Source organism: Uloborus diversus, chromosome 10 (genome assembly GCF_026930045.1).
Source record: "Uloborus diversus isolate 005 chromosome 10, Udiv.v.3.1, whole genome shotgun sequence".
Taxonomy (NCBI): domain Eukaryota; kingdom Metazoa; phylum Arthropoda; class Arachnida; order Araneae; family Uloboridae; genus Uloborus; species Uloborus diversus.
The window spans coordinates 113,259,920-113,274,874 of record NC_072740.1 but is presented as its reverse complement, the minus strand read 5'-3'; positions in this window follow the sequence as shown (position 1 = coordinate 113,274,874).

The window sequence follows — 14,955 nt, the reverse complement described above, 5'->3', positions numbered from 1 at the left end:
ATTGAATTTTTAACAGGCGAAACATCCAGAACACCACTTTTTTTTTCAACTGATATAACTTTTAACAGGCAAGATAATCACCCTTTCATTACATATCCAATGTCCTAAAAGGAAAATGTTGGTCCAATCTTCACCCTTCATTTGAAGGTCAACAGGATCCAGGGGAGGTCCATGCAAACAGGAACGGGATGTCCATGTAAACCAGCCACAGATCGCAGCAAGCCCGTTACACTCAAATTTTTGAAATATTCAATATACCAGATCGGGAAAATCTAAATATGAATTGTTTGAAACTGAAACGAAATCGAGAATTTTAGCCGTGCCAAACATACATTTTTTTTTTCACATTTGCTCCGCCAGTGATTTACCAACTTTAATCTGTAATCCGCCATCAATGTGATAAGATGCCTAGCAAGAAGTAAGACGTAGAACATTTTTTCTTCTCCAGCGCTTTTTGTTGCTTTAACGATGAAACCACAAAGAGAAAAACCCTAAGACTACAAAAATAATGAACACTTTTTCCTCTCATAAAGCCAGTCATATTGGTCCAAACTTCTTCATTCAACAATAGGAGGTCAACATGAGCGATAAAATATTCAAACCTGCCACAACTGGCAACAGACCCGTTACAACACTTTAAGCTTTGAAGTCTTCTTAATACCAGAACATAATATATAATTAAATAAATGTGACCGTCACGTTCAGCCTAATGTAAAGCAATAATATTAATAGCAGAGAAATAAATGAAACTTCCGCTAGATACTTCACAGAAAAAATTCTACTTTACGTTTCCAAGCCACATTTTTTGAGCACTGCCTGTTCTCCCTTTAATGGCAGATGTGTAATCATGATTATAAACAGTAAATTTTAAAAGACAAGATATTTACAACATATTTCCAGTGAGAGCAGGGTTTCACAGTCCTATCTGCTATTAACTGCTCTCAACTGGAGTATAATTCTCGAGAACTGAAGTTCTTAAGCACACTGCTCGCACTTCTGATTCATTCATCTAACAATGAGAAAAGGAGCCACAGTTGACCCATCTGAAACAAAAATTGCGATATAAACTACAAAATAAACAAAAACTTTTAAGAAAAAACATAGAAATAATGTCCATAAATAAGGTGTTTTTTTTTTTCGGCATTTTGAAATTTCCCCCCTATGTCAGATTTCACGACGTCCCCTTTTTCACATGTCACGTTATGTTTCAGATGCATATTCTTATAAAAAAGGCGTGCTACCTCCTCCCTTCCCCTCGTCACAAATTGTCATAATTGCAAAAATTACATTCCCTCCTCAAAGCGTGACTTATTTTGTGGACAGCCCCTGTGTTACTAAATTAACATTATGTTAATTTTACATTTTAAAAAGGAGTTTTGATTTTACCCTCAGCTTTTTTTACTTTGAAATGAATTGCTCAATTAAAAATATTTTTATGCGTAAATAGTTAAATAATTATGGTTTGGTTAAAATATTTTGAAATAAAATTCTAAGACATTTTTCATTTTAAAAAATTTAAAAAAACAATCTACAATATCTTAGTTTGAAAACTAAATAAAAATTTAAAATGAATAACTTTTTTTTTTTGCAACTAAGCAGCAATAGTAAACAACGTATATTAGCTATAACTTGACTACGGAGGGATAGTGAGTGAACAGGAAGCGAAAACGGATCACTTCATTTTGTAATAGGTAGAACCGGCGAGAACGTGCAAGGAGTATAGTCTCCCGTTCTCGCTCATTCTACCTAATTCAAAATAAAGCGGTCCGCTCCCGCTTCGATTTCACGCACATTTCTTCGTGGTCAAGCTTTAGTTGGTACTCTGAATATGAATTGGATGGAATGCTTGTTGGAATGCTACTTCGATTTTTACTAAGACAAATTCGGAAAGCATTACGTTATTTTTTTATAGTTTATTTGCAGTTAAAGCAATTTGTCTCACAATTTTTCTTTTAATGTTACGCTTTTGTTAAACTTAGTTTTCTTTTTTGTCAAATGTTTTCCTTCTTCATCCCTCAAAACCAGGCAATTGTTCGACGCCCTGTCTTCCTAATTGACGAGGCTTGCCTGTCTCGCCATCGTGTTTCCTTCATCATTATCGTAGCATCCTAGGCTGATGCCGAAGCTTCAATCGTATGCTGTGGGTTTCATAAAACAGGGAGAAAAATATCCCAAAATCTTACGTTTCAATCCTTAATAGTAGGTGTTGAAATCTGTGAACTCCATTTCTTCTTCAAAAGTTGACCACTGAAATGAAAGCATCATTTAATAAGTCATTTATAGCCATTTCGGAAAGTATAACAGAACCTCGATTAATTAAAATGATGAATTTTCCATTTAAAAATATTTTCCGGAAAATTATGACTTTCAATGAATATTTCAATATTTAATTTGGTATTGTAATAAGTTTTAAAATAAGTTTAACAAGTTGTTTTCCCTTTTTAAAACATTTCTTACATTCAGTTTCTTTTAAAAATTATCAATAGTATTTTTAATTAGTGCATTTTAAAAATTTGAGATCATGAGAAACTTAATAGAAATTTTCTTATCGAGATTTGACATCCGAAGCACTAGGGGTCCCAACTAATTTGAATAATAGTAATTCTACGTAGATTAAAATTAGAACAGAACCAGTTTTTCAATAGTATTCATTTGGTGTGAACGAAAACATGGGGTAAGTGAAAACAATTTATTACCATACTCGGGGTCGTTTTTAAAAATAAAATGATAGAGAGTGAAGTATAGGTAACAGCAGATAACCACGCGTTTCCTGACAATTGCGCATGAGTCGTCAAAACGACTTCGAACAACGTTTGAAAATGACAATGTGAGAAAAGTCGCTTTTTAAATTTGGTGCTCTCATTTTCCAGCAGGTCCACAAATGAGAAACTAACTTGTTTCAACCAGATTTGCTTGTCACGTGGATTAAATAAATGTCTTTATGAATTTCACCTTTTCAGAAATTATGCGCAGTTGAGGATACCAGTTACCTCATAAATGCTGTAATCCGAGGTATATGGAAACTTTAGTATTTATACTCCTCCTATTCTTTTTAAACTTTAAGCCTCGATGTCAGTTACACATGTTTGTATTTTACGTAGGTTCAGGGCATAATGAGCTTGCTTTAAAGATTTTTGTTCTTAAATGAATTTAGAGTATACTTAGAGGGTTCAGCGTGTAGCAAGTGACCTAAGGGTCACAGATGGAATGTTGTTGGTGTGAGGTCCCTAACTAGAATTTTTAGAATGGCGAACGTTCTTAATTTATCGAATGGAATTCGAAATTTTCTTCAACAAAACTTTTACCTTCGCCGAATAGAACTTCAAATTTTACCGAATGATGAAAATTTTTCCGACTCGTCGGAAAAAACTTGCAGAATAAAGAAATTCTTGAAAGACAGTGATCAACCGAAACCTTTAATCGGGGACTCCTCTTGTCAAAGTAAATAATTTATATTTAGATTAGAGGTGGTAAATTGCATATTTTTTAGAGAGCAGTTAAACAAACTAAAACTTTTTAAGTTCTATAGAATGCAATATTCAAAAAAAAAAAAAAAAAAAAAAAATGCAGCTGTTTTTAAGCTTATAGAAGCACTTACATTCCCTCCAACTTTAAGATTGCTTATTTTCATATAAATAACTGATATATTTCTTATTGTGCTTTATTTATACCTTATAAACTTCTTGCATATCATTTGTCTATTTTTTAAGCAAAAGTCAGTAAGTCCATAGAAAATAGATTTCACAAAACACTGCAATTTGTTAGACTTAAACAATTAGTTACTTCAGGAAGTAAACTAATTATACAGATACAATTTAATATTAAAGTGAAGGAAATCTTTTAAATTCTTTTTTTTTTGCTAATTTTTTAGGGAGATGTCGAGTATAAATTAATAATCCTTTATAACTGGAGTTTTGGAATTAGTGATTTTTACATTCATTTCAATGAATTATTGTTAAAAATGTTCTTCCTTTCGTACCTAATATCACGAGTAATTGAAGAAAAAAGTGAAAACACTACATTCAACTCCTTTTGGAATATTTTTGTTCATCCAAACTGCGTTTTCTTTCAATTACGCAAAGTTCTATTTCAGGCAGTCAGAAGCAAAGGAATACAAGTGCCAAAATTTAAAAAAAAAGGAGACATCCGGTACGAAGAGTAGGTAAACATCTCCTCTGTTTTGAGGAAAAAGATAGTACTAGTAGTCCTGGTAGGTACTGCTATGCAGCAAGATTTTTAAAAAAGATTTTCAATGCAAACCTCATTAGGAACGCATCTTTAAATTAACTGTACATTTTCAAGTGACAAAACTTGAAAATGTACAGTTAGATCCCTTTGCTTCTAACTGCCTCATTTGAGCATTGATTTTATTAGAATCTGAGTAAAAATACATTAACTACATTTATAAAAATGAGAATAACAATCATTGTGACCTACTTCATCGGATGAAGTGAAAAAGTCACGATCATCAAGGATTTCAGCGCTTGGCGATCTGTCTGGCACCAACAAGTCGCTGGAATCCACTGTAATGAGAACAAGAATACACATTAAGTGCTTGTAAGTAAAACATATCCAACATAAAAGTAATTATTTCCCTACATGAATGCTCGGAACTAAATGAAAAGGAGTTTTTGCAGATAAAGAAGCCCATGCTTATAACCCTACAGGGGACAAATTTTGCATCTCATTACATACCGCCAAAATTGAAAGATTTTGACTTCATTGCGCTATTTTCGTGTTGGACTTTGTACAAAAAGACATAAAAGTGATTAATTTCAACTGATCAAATAGTTATTAATTTTAATTGCATTTCATTTCCAAGCCCAGCACGTTAGCATTTTAATCAGGGGCGGAGTAGCCCCACGGTCAGTAGGTCTTCTGGTCCGTGCACTGTTACACACATTGACACACATGCCCGTACGAATTATTTCACTCTTTGCAATTTTGAAAAGATCAGCTAAAGCAGTTTTTATTTGAAATTCTTTAGGCAAACTAAGTAAAAATTGTTGATGAACACTGTATTCAACGTAAAATGATTTAAACATTTGGTATAAATAAATCTTGAAGTTACACAGTTGAGCTTTGATGGTAAAATAAATCCATTTCTCACGAATTATTTCTTTAAACGGGAGGTGAGAAATAAACTCAATCTTTTCTGAAAGAACAATTATCTTAAGACATAAACACGTAACTTCAAATCCAATTTAACTTGGATAAGTATTTCAAACGATGACCAATGCCTATATTTTAACACTGAGACCATATTCATCTGCATTAAAAGAACATCCTTAATAATAGCCAGATTTTTATTTTTAAATGACCAAAATAGAGGTTCGTCGCAGATCATTTCAAAGACCTGCTCTATAAAAACGAAGTCTACTCGACTCCAAGCGCAAGGAACTTGATTAATCAATTACTGACCTAACCTCATTGTGTTTGATAGCATAGAGCATGCGATAACTGCATGGTAGACAATCAATGTAAGCGCCAACTCGTTTCCATAAGAATCACTTATATCTACTCAGAGGGGACACGAGTTGTTGAGCTTAACATAGGATTTAGAGTAGGACTCTTAGTAAAATATTCAATCGTTAATCTGCATGCAAATACTAAATAAACTGACATGTTTTGGAAAAAGAACTTTAAGAGCCATTATTTTGAAGTTCAGACAAGGTGTGGCAGTGACCATTTTTGATTTTTATAATTTTTTTATATGTCAAAGTAGGTCATGAGAAGTGAACATTCTGAAATTTTTAGCCTTCCAAAAAATTTTTTTCGCTCGTTAAAAATTCCCAAAGTTTGACGTTTTGCAACGCTTTTTAGAAAAATTCTAAAAGTCGCGTTTCAGTGCGCTTTAGCTCTTTACAGAAACACCACCCCACGGTAAGATATGTATTGGTTGTACTGTATCTAGTGATGATGACTTCATAGTTATTTTGGTTGGGGGTTGTTGCTTTCTTCAGATAAGGGGTCGCAAAGTATGGATTTTATCCGTTTTCCCGCAAGTTGAACCTGCGTTATTTCCCCCAAAAAGCCAGCCCCCGAAAAAAATGTAACATATACTGAAAGTTTATACTATGAAGAGAGTAAATTAAAAGGTTATTAAAAAATACGAGATCGTATACAATTAGTTAGGTATTTAAAAGAATTCATCGTATTGTAATTTAAATCAGTGTTTATTTTATAATTCGGTGTTTAGTTGATTTTTGTATTGGAATTGTAAAATAAATTTCATTTCTATGTTTAGTTAGGAAATAGAATGTAAGTGTAATCAGTTATTTTTTGCTTTTTAGTTCCTGGGTATTTTTTGAAGGCGGTTTTTTATTTAAAAGTAACTTGTTTTTTGCTTTTTAGTGGTGTAAATAGCACAGCGTCTCGGACACTTTCGACGACTGGGTAGAAAAGCTTTTTAAAATGCGTAACTTTGTACAAAAAAAAAATGTCTTCCTCATAAGTACAACTTTATCAAAGTTTGCTTTCCGAATGCAAATGCACGAGTCACTAAAAAAACAGAAATCGCTTTAAGTTGAAATTTGTAAATTGTAATTCATGTTTCGCAATACGTATCAAGTAACTCGTGATAAAAGTCTCATGTTTCTTCACATTGCCCCATAGATTAAGATAAAAAATTCCACTGGAATGAATTTTATGTTTGCTTAAGAGAATCCTCGATACAAAATTTTAAATATTACTCTTAATTTAGTAATTTCTTTAACTACAGGTAAAGAAAGTATATACCTTTGTTTTATGGCTTTTTATCAAGGGGTTTTATATTTAATAGTTTTTGAGGGAAATTACACGGAATTAATTGTTTTTACCCATAACTTTTCTCTAAAGAACTTTAGGATAAATTAAGATTTGGAACCAAAGTTAGACCATCCCTAAGTAAAACCACCACTAAAAAATCATAAATACCAGTTCGCTATGTGAGACAGTGTACAAAGTTAAAAGTACAAATAGATTTAATATCGTGCTCCCTTCAGCCTCGTGCCAACAGGTATCCCTTTCCCTCCCTGTGCACGCCCATGGGTACAGGTATCTTCCAGTCTTTATGGAACATTGTACACAGAAAAAACAAATCCGGGGAGTTCAGAACCTCCTTTTTTTGAAGCCTGTTAATTAGTGTAACCCTATTTACAATTTGAACTGGTGACATAGTGAAATAGTTAGTCTAGAATATTGGTAAACGTCAGAAATCCGACACCCGTTATGTATATTATTAAAGAACATAAATAAAATCGTAAGGGAAAGGCTTTCTGTATTCAATTCCTTCTGAATTGAACACGCAATATATTTGAAACTGGAATATTAAATGAAGAAATTTATATTTTAGTGCCTAAATAAAGTTATGTATTAGTAAATAAAATATTAAGGTAATTGATTCACCTATTAAAGTAGCAAAATATTTAGTTTAGAGCTTTGCTACGTAGTAATAAATACATTAGTAGCACATATAATAATAAATTAACAGGCGGCGCAGCGTTGCGATAATGAATCATCCATGTGCCGCGAGAATTGAATATCGTTCAGGAGGAAGCCAAAACCTAAGGTGTGAAAACACACCGATCACAGCAAAACCGCGTGACTTTATTCCGGCCGTTAATGTAAGCTGTAGTACGTAGACACAACGTGTGAAATTCAAAGATTTTTTGATTTCTCCGAGTCCCCCTATCAGATCCAGACCAAATTACTATGGAGCCATCTGCGAAGTATATCTTTCGCAACATTTTTTTTTTTTTAAATCGGTCCAGTAGTTTTGGAATAAATCGAAAACATGCATAAAAAGTCGCAATACGGAATCATAACCTTTTTTTTTTTTTTTTGAAGTCTTAATAATTTCATTCAATGTTGTCGGACTCTATTTGGTTCGGTTTCGGATAATAGAAACTTTCCTTCGCTTCGAATTTTGGCACAAGAAATATCACCAGGACTCGGGGGGGGGGGGGGACTTCGTTTACAAGTCTGGGTTCGGGCTTCCAAAAGGAGCCTGAACTTATCCCTACATTCATGACAACGCCCACCGCACTTATCCCGACTGGTTCCGATGCCCACGAAGCGCTTCCACTTGCTGCTTTTTTTTCTTTATTGCACTATCGTTTGGTGTTCTGATATGGCTGTTCTACAAGCAATCGATAAAAGCTACCAGCAGCTGAAAACTCCGTTGGTGGCAAAATTCGTAATCAACTTTTACTTCGTTGCGCGCCTTCAGGGAAGCAGCCGAAAGTGCTCATCTGCTTACAGCGTCCAGACCGATTAAATAGTTCATTACGGAAGATAAGCATTGTCTTTCGGGAGAAAAAGCATTGCATGCTCCTTTCCCTATTGATTTTTTTTTCCTAATTTAAGATATCTATGTGTATGTATTTTAATCAAATCGATATTTTATTAAGTTCTTTACTGAACTGGGGGAGCTAGTCAGGCTATTGTTGTAGTCTTTACTCCCACCTACTCAATCAGGAATTTTCTAATAGACAGGGTGAAATATACTTCTGTTTGTAACTTCTTTCCTGTTATTTTATCTATGAAATGCATTTTTTTTAAATGTTACCCTGATTGAAATAGTCAATTGAATCGAATCAAGTATTATGGTATTAAAAACTGACCGACAATCTCACTTTAAGTTTCTTAAATATGTTCACAAAATTGTGCTAAAAATTTTTCAAACATTCTTACGCTCTACTTTTGTTGAAAATGATAAAACTAAGAAAAGTGAACCGACTTACAGGCAACGGCAGCATCCGTGTTAGAAGTGTTGAAAGATAGCCTCCTTCGAATAGAGGACCACCTTGGAGCTGTAACAGGCACTGCTCTTGCAGCACCGGGCATCAAAAAGGTTCGTCTAACAGGAGAGGCGATGTAGACTTCTGCAGGAGAATTTTGAGCAGAGGCAGCATCACAAATCGGAGAATTTCCATTTGGAGAGAAATTTTGAAAAGATGAGGTGGAGGGTTGTGGACTAGACTCCTGAGCAGGGGGTGAAGCTTGAAATGAAAAGTTTTGAAAAGAATTTGTGGAGTAGCGTTTTTTTCGGCGGGCAGGATCTTTAGGTGGGGTGCGTCTGGCAGCAGAAGATTGACGAGGGGATGCGGGAGAGGTGCGTCTGGCAGGAGATTGACGAGGAGATGCGGGAGAGGTGGGTGCGGCAGGAGACTGACGAGGAGATGCTGGAGAGGTGCGTCCGGCAGGAGAGTGACGAGGAGATGTGGGTGAACGAGGAGCTTGACCTCCAGACGTAGATGGACGAGATGATGAGCTACCGCTTGAAGAGGAACTTGATAGAGCTCGTCTTACTCTTGCGTTATAATAACGCTTGGCTTTTCCGGTTTCGTCTCTTAGTTTTTTCCCGGTTTTGATGCACTTCGCCGATATTTTTTCTCCTTTTGCGATTAACTTCTTGTAGTCATTCCAGAACTTCTTGCTAGGTCTTTTCTTTCTCCTTCTTTGCCCGCTAGAATGGGAGGAATCGTAACTTAAACGGGATGGCATTTGGGGTGATCGGGGGGAACGTCTCGGTGACTGCCCTTGACCTTGTGCTGGGCCCTGTGGGTTGGCAGTAGACACCACAGGAGAAACCACAGGATGGATTTGGGCTGGCGATTGTGCTGGAGACTGCACGGGAGATTGCACTGGAGATAGCCCGTCGCTGCCAGCTGCACCAGGAACTGAAAAAATAAGTAGAAATTAGATTATGACTTTTGTCGTAATTAAATGTTGGGTCAAAACTTTAAGCGCAATTTACCTATAATGTCGAAGGTTGCCAATCAGTGCGTGGCATAATTAATTCGTGAAAAATTCTCAATCTTTTACGTAAATTATTCAATTGCGATTTTTTCTAAAGCTTTAAAGTTATAGTTCAAAAAAAAAAAAAAAAAAGTGTAAGATTGATTATCTGTTCAGTTTCTACCTACAATTAATTTGCTTTCCCCTGTAAACTTCTTTCTCTGAAACATTTGGCTACAAACTGGTGAAAATAAATGTTTTAAGCAAATAATTTTTGAAGCGGACAAACACAACTAATTTTTTCATAAAATGTTTATTTCCACAAGAAATATGCTGCAAGTCTATCAAAATTCGAGTTTCTTTGGATATTCAATGTGGTTCACCATCTCTTCGCATGAAGCAGTTTATAAAAAAAAAAAGAAAAATCTTACCCAAAATGAATATTTTTATATTGACGTCCTTCAATTTACTTCTTCAGGCTGCACATCGCCGTAAAACACAAACATAAGGCAGAAACGTAAAATGGCTCGTTTTCGGTTCAGTTTCAGTTTCAGGAGAGCGTGGACTCCACTTGGCTAGAATATTTTACGCCGAAAATAACAGCGCTCTCTGAACAGAAAATCTTTACACACTGATTGGATCTTTGATATATAATCAACATCCCGTAACAAAGTATTATGGGATTTATTATTACTTCGGCGTGTATTTAACTCATAAACAAGATAAATGAGCGTGCGTTGGCAAAATCACATAATAAATCATTACTAGAAATAATGAGATTGCGTTATACGATAAAGTGGAAGTGGTCACCTGGCGAGATTTGCAATAAATAGAGGAGCTCTCATCGTTGTTTAATTTAATGGTGTGTTATTTTAGGTTATGGTAAAATTTTCAATGAAAGCCAAAGGCTTGTTTTATGTTTTTAATTTAAATTGTAACGGATTATTCGCAGAAGTTTGCCAAAAATTGAAACATTTCCCATTCAATAATTTTGAGATTTTGCTTCGTATTGAAAAAAAACACCGTTTTTGGTATCGTTTAGTTTAAGTGAAAAAAATACAATAAAAATCATTTGAATTTCGACTTCTTGAATTCAAATCATGTTTTTCGCAAATCACGAATTGCCATTAGACCCTACTCGTTGGCTTTGGAATGAATGCAAATGCCCAAACAATTTGCACCCGTCATATTATGACTGGTAATTAAGGTGCGGTAATAAAAATAAAGATTGTATGGTCGATATCCACCAGAACACATGTACACTGATAAAGATTATTTACAGCGTATAATATTATGTACTGTTCTTCTAATCAATTTTAAATGATGGGAATTAAGCTGAACACAGCGGCGCAACAACCCATGTGGAAACAAGACCTACTGTGCACATCTTAATTAGATCAAGGGTTGTGGGGTTCAACGGCAGATTTTCCGGTCAGGTGGTCAGCCGAATGCGAAACCATCAGCGTTTAGTTCTTAAGCGCGCTTGCTACTCATTTTGTAGGCCCACTGAATGGATGAAAGGCTGAATTGACCGTGCCCAAAACGGGAAAATATGGGATGCGGTGTCGATCCACTTGTTAAGCATTATATGGGGTTCAAATGAGCCAGTTTTGATTTTTTAAAAATGGGTTTTTCGAGTAAAATCACTTCAAAAATCGCCAATTTTTAAAAAATTTCAAAATTTCACATTTCATTTCTGAGACTATGCATCTAAGGATTATAATAAAATATGTTATGAAACTATCATGTAAGAGCTTTAGACTGCCATCTCCGTTTAGTAAAAAAAGTTTTTTTTCTTGGAGAAAAAAAATCATACAATCGGTAAAAGTGCAGTTTTTTCGCCGCAAAAAGTGTTTTTTTCTTTATCAACAAAAACTTAACTAAACTTTCAAAAACGATGCCTAGAGGATATGAGTCCTTACTTATTTTTAGAAAAAATAATTATTCAAATAGGTTGAATACTTTTGAAATAGTGTCCATTTCAAATGGAGTGCTTTTCCCGGTTTTTTCCAAAATGGCGGATTTTGTGCAGAAATTTAATAGGCTGTAACTGAAAAAAAATTTTCTTGCAAAATCCTTTTGGGATATTTCATATGTCCCTTAGTTGTAACTACTGTATTTTTTTTCGAAAAAATCGGTGATGGTCATGACACTTTTCATGCCCGCCTGATTTGAAATGGAATGACTCTGGTATGAATCCGACTTTCGTATTCTTTACACTTGCAAATATGAATATTCGAATTCACACTTGTGAATACGGATGTATTCGTATTGACACGTTAAGGTGCTGTCAATCAAAATGGGATTAACGAATACAAATTTGCCCATCTCTGCCCTACGGCAATCCTCTGCCATCTTCTGCATCCCTGACATTGTCTATAAATAATTTCATGAAGATCGGTTGAGCAGTTAAGGCGTGAAAGAATTCGAGTCACTTTCGCCTTTATAATACAAAAAGGTCCCATTCCACCGTCACGTGAGAGAGAAAAATACTCTTCAATTTCATTAACATTTTGTCAAGCCTCTTAATATTTTAATAAAACAGGGGTAAGCATTTTTTAATCGTTACATTTGATACAAAGATATACTCCTGACACAAATATATTTTATTAAACAATTGTTATTTAAAATACAATTTATTTACATGCGTCTCGTACTGGTCATCCAATGTCAACCTCTGTTAACTTGCTTATGAATAAGCTAATATTTTTGCTCTTAATACAGCAATTACGAAACAAATTACAAATTTTGAAAGCTATGGTTCCAACGTAAAGTAGACATCGCATTAGTTTAGAAATAATTTAAACCATTGAAAAAAATATGTGTATGCCCATTCCATTGAAAATAATCATTTTGACCAGCACATGACGGTTCCTCTATTTCATAAAAAGGAAATAATTTTTGAAGAAAATTTTTGGTTAACTCAAATGCGTTTGTGATTTCTTAATCAACAAAATTTTGTTAATCATCCTTTTAAATTATATTTTATGAAATATATGAAGCGTCACGTGCGGAACAAAATAACCATTTTCCGTGGAATGGCCCTAAGGATGCCATAATACATTTTGACTACTTATTTGTTGAAAAATTCTATAGGTTTTTGAAAAAAAGCCACTTTTTTAATAAACGAGCTGATGTGTGCATTACATGACTTCCTTTTACTCCAATTTAGTGTCATTTTCCCATTATTGGCAATTTTAATGTGATTCAATAGTTTACTTTCTAAATATCACCAACAGTGGCCAAATCAAAACCAGATTAAGAAATAAAAAAAAGAGAAAAATCCGCCACATTTGTCGCCAAGTTGGCGACCAAAAGATTGGCGATATATCGCCAAGTGGCCGCCAAATTAGAACACCACTTGAGTTTACATCGAAATTAAAAATGATTTCCCTCCAAAAGGGGGGGGGGCAAAAGACCCCTTTAGGGAAAATCCGAATGAAACCAAAAGCGAAGGTGCACAACTAGACCCCACTAAGAGTCCACGTACCAAATGTAAACTTTCTACGACACTTTTTTTGAGTTATGTGAGATACATACGTACATACAGACGTCACGAGAAAACTCGAAATTAACTCGGGGATCGTCAAAATGGATATTTCGCGTATCTGCACGTTCCTAGGCATATATCCAAGTGTGGTCTAGTCGAAAGAAAAACCAACATTAATTCGGGGGTGAGCAAAATAGAAATTAAGGCTGATTTTTTAGTGAAGTTTTTTTTCGCGAATACAATACTTCCTTTTTTGTAAAAGGAAGTAAAAACTACCATTTCCTTAACATCTAAAATGCCCTTATTTTTGTCATAATTTTCAAAAGTGTATCTCTTCCTTAGATACTAGATATAGATACCAGTTAGATAACAATATTTTAACTATACCATAAAATATAGTATACAATTAAATACAGTACAAAATATTAGAAAAAGCTTAGCTACTACCTTGGTCCGACTGTTTGGATTTTTTCTCCAAAACAGTATTTCTCCTCTTCAGTTCCTTTATGTCTTTTTTCATCTTCTGATTTTCACCCTCAAGGGTTTTTAACCGGCCATCCTTCTCCTCTTTGTCTTTCTCAAGAGCGACGATTCTCGCTCCTGATTAAAAAAAAGAGTTCAGGAAAGGTTTTTTGATTTTTAATATACTACAAAAAGTAAAATAACTGTTGATGTAATATATTATAAATAATTGAATGTATGATCAATAAAGCACTTTTCCCCCTTTTTTTATTTTCTGCTTTATCTGTGAAGTGTGCATCCCAACATCGACATTTTAGAAAATATTCTAGAATGTCAGTATTTTCTAAACAGCTAACACTGCCAATTATGAAAAACACACCTTGTTAACATCTTAAGTTAATTTCTAAGGCCAAAATATGCCTCTCCCATGATATACATACCTGAAAAATGAATAAACGAACAAGTATTGGCATTTTTAAACAACGCTGCAAATATATATTTTTCCCATTAAAAACATTGACTCTCTTTCAAACAAGTAAAAAATAAAATTCAGCTTTGCAAAATATTGAGTCATTCTTTTTAAAGCTGGACAAAGTGAATGGGGGCCTGATAGTTGACACCTTCAATTTTCTAAAACATTCCGGTTATTTTACTATAAGAATGACAAAAAAGTGAAAGAAAAAGTGATGTGATAAGAAAAGGTGAAGTTTCTTTCCGCTCTAATTTACTTGTTGGCCCTCGAGTGGAGGTCAAAGTTTAGGGTCGTGAGAAAAAAAAAGCTAAATGTATGTTTGCTTTAAAAGCAATGAGTAATCCAGCAAACCCTTTTCAATGAGGACACTACTTGATACTAGGTACATTCTAGTATAAATATTTTGTTGACTCACTCATGGCTTTGAGGGCACAGGTCAATTGAAAATGCAATTTTTTAAACTTTTTTGCCTTGTTTTGACCCGATACCTGCTAAAGCCTTGAGTAACCCTCGGAAATGAGTATATGATTAACTTCTCACCACAGTATAGTACTTATAAAAACATAAAATAGCTTTCGTTTCCCTTGGCTTTAGTAGTTAAACGGTTTCAAAGTCTGATTTTTTTTTAATGATCAAGTTTATTTCAATAATTTTGATCGCGACAGGTCAACAACTTTGGGACGCAGCTGTAGCTATAGTCCGAGTTGTGTGATTTAAGGTCCAGGTTAGAAACCCATGGCAACTAATCAACTTTAATTACGCAGTCTCAAAGTTGATAATTTGAAACAAGAATCAAAGTTTTAAGTCAATT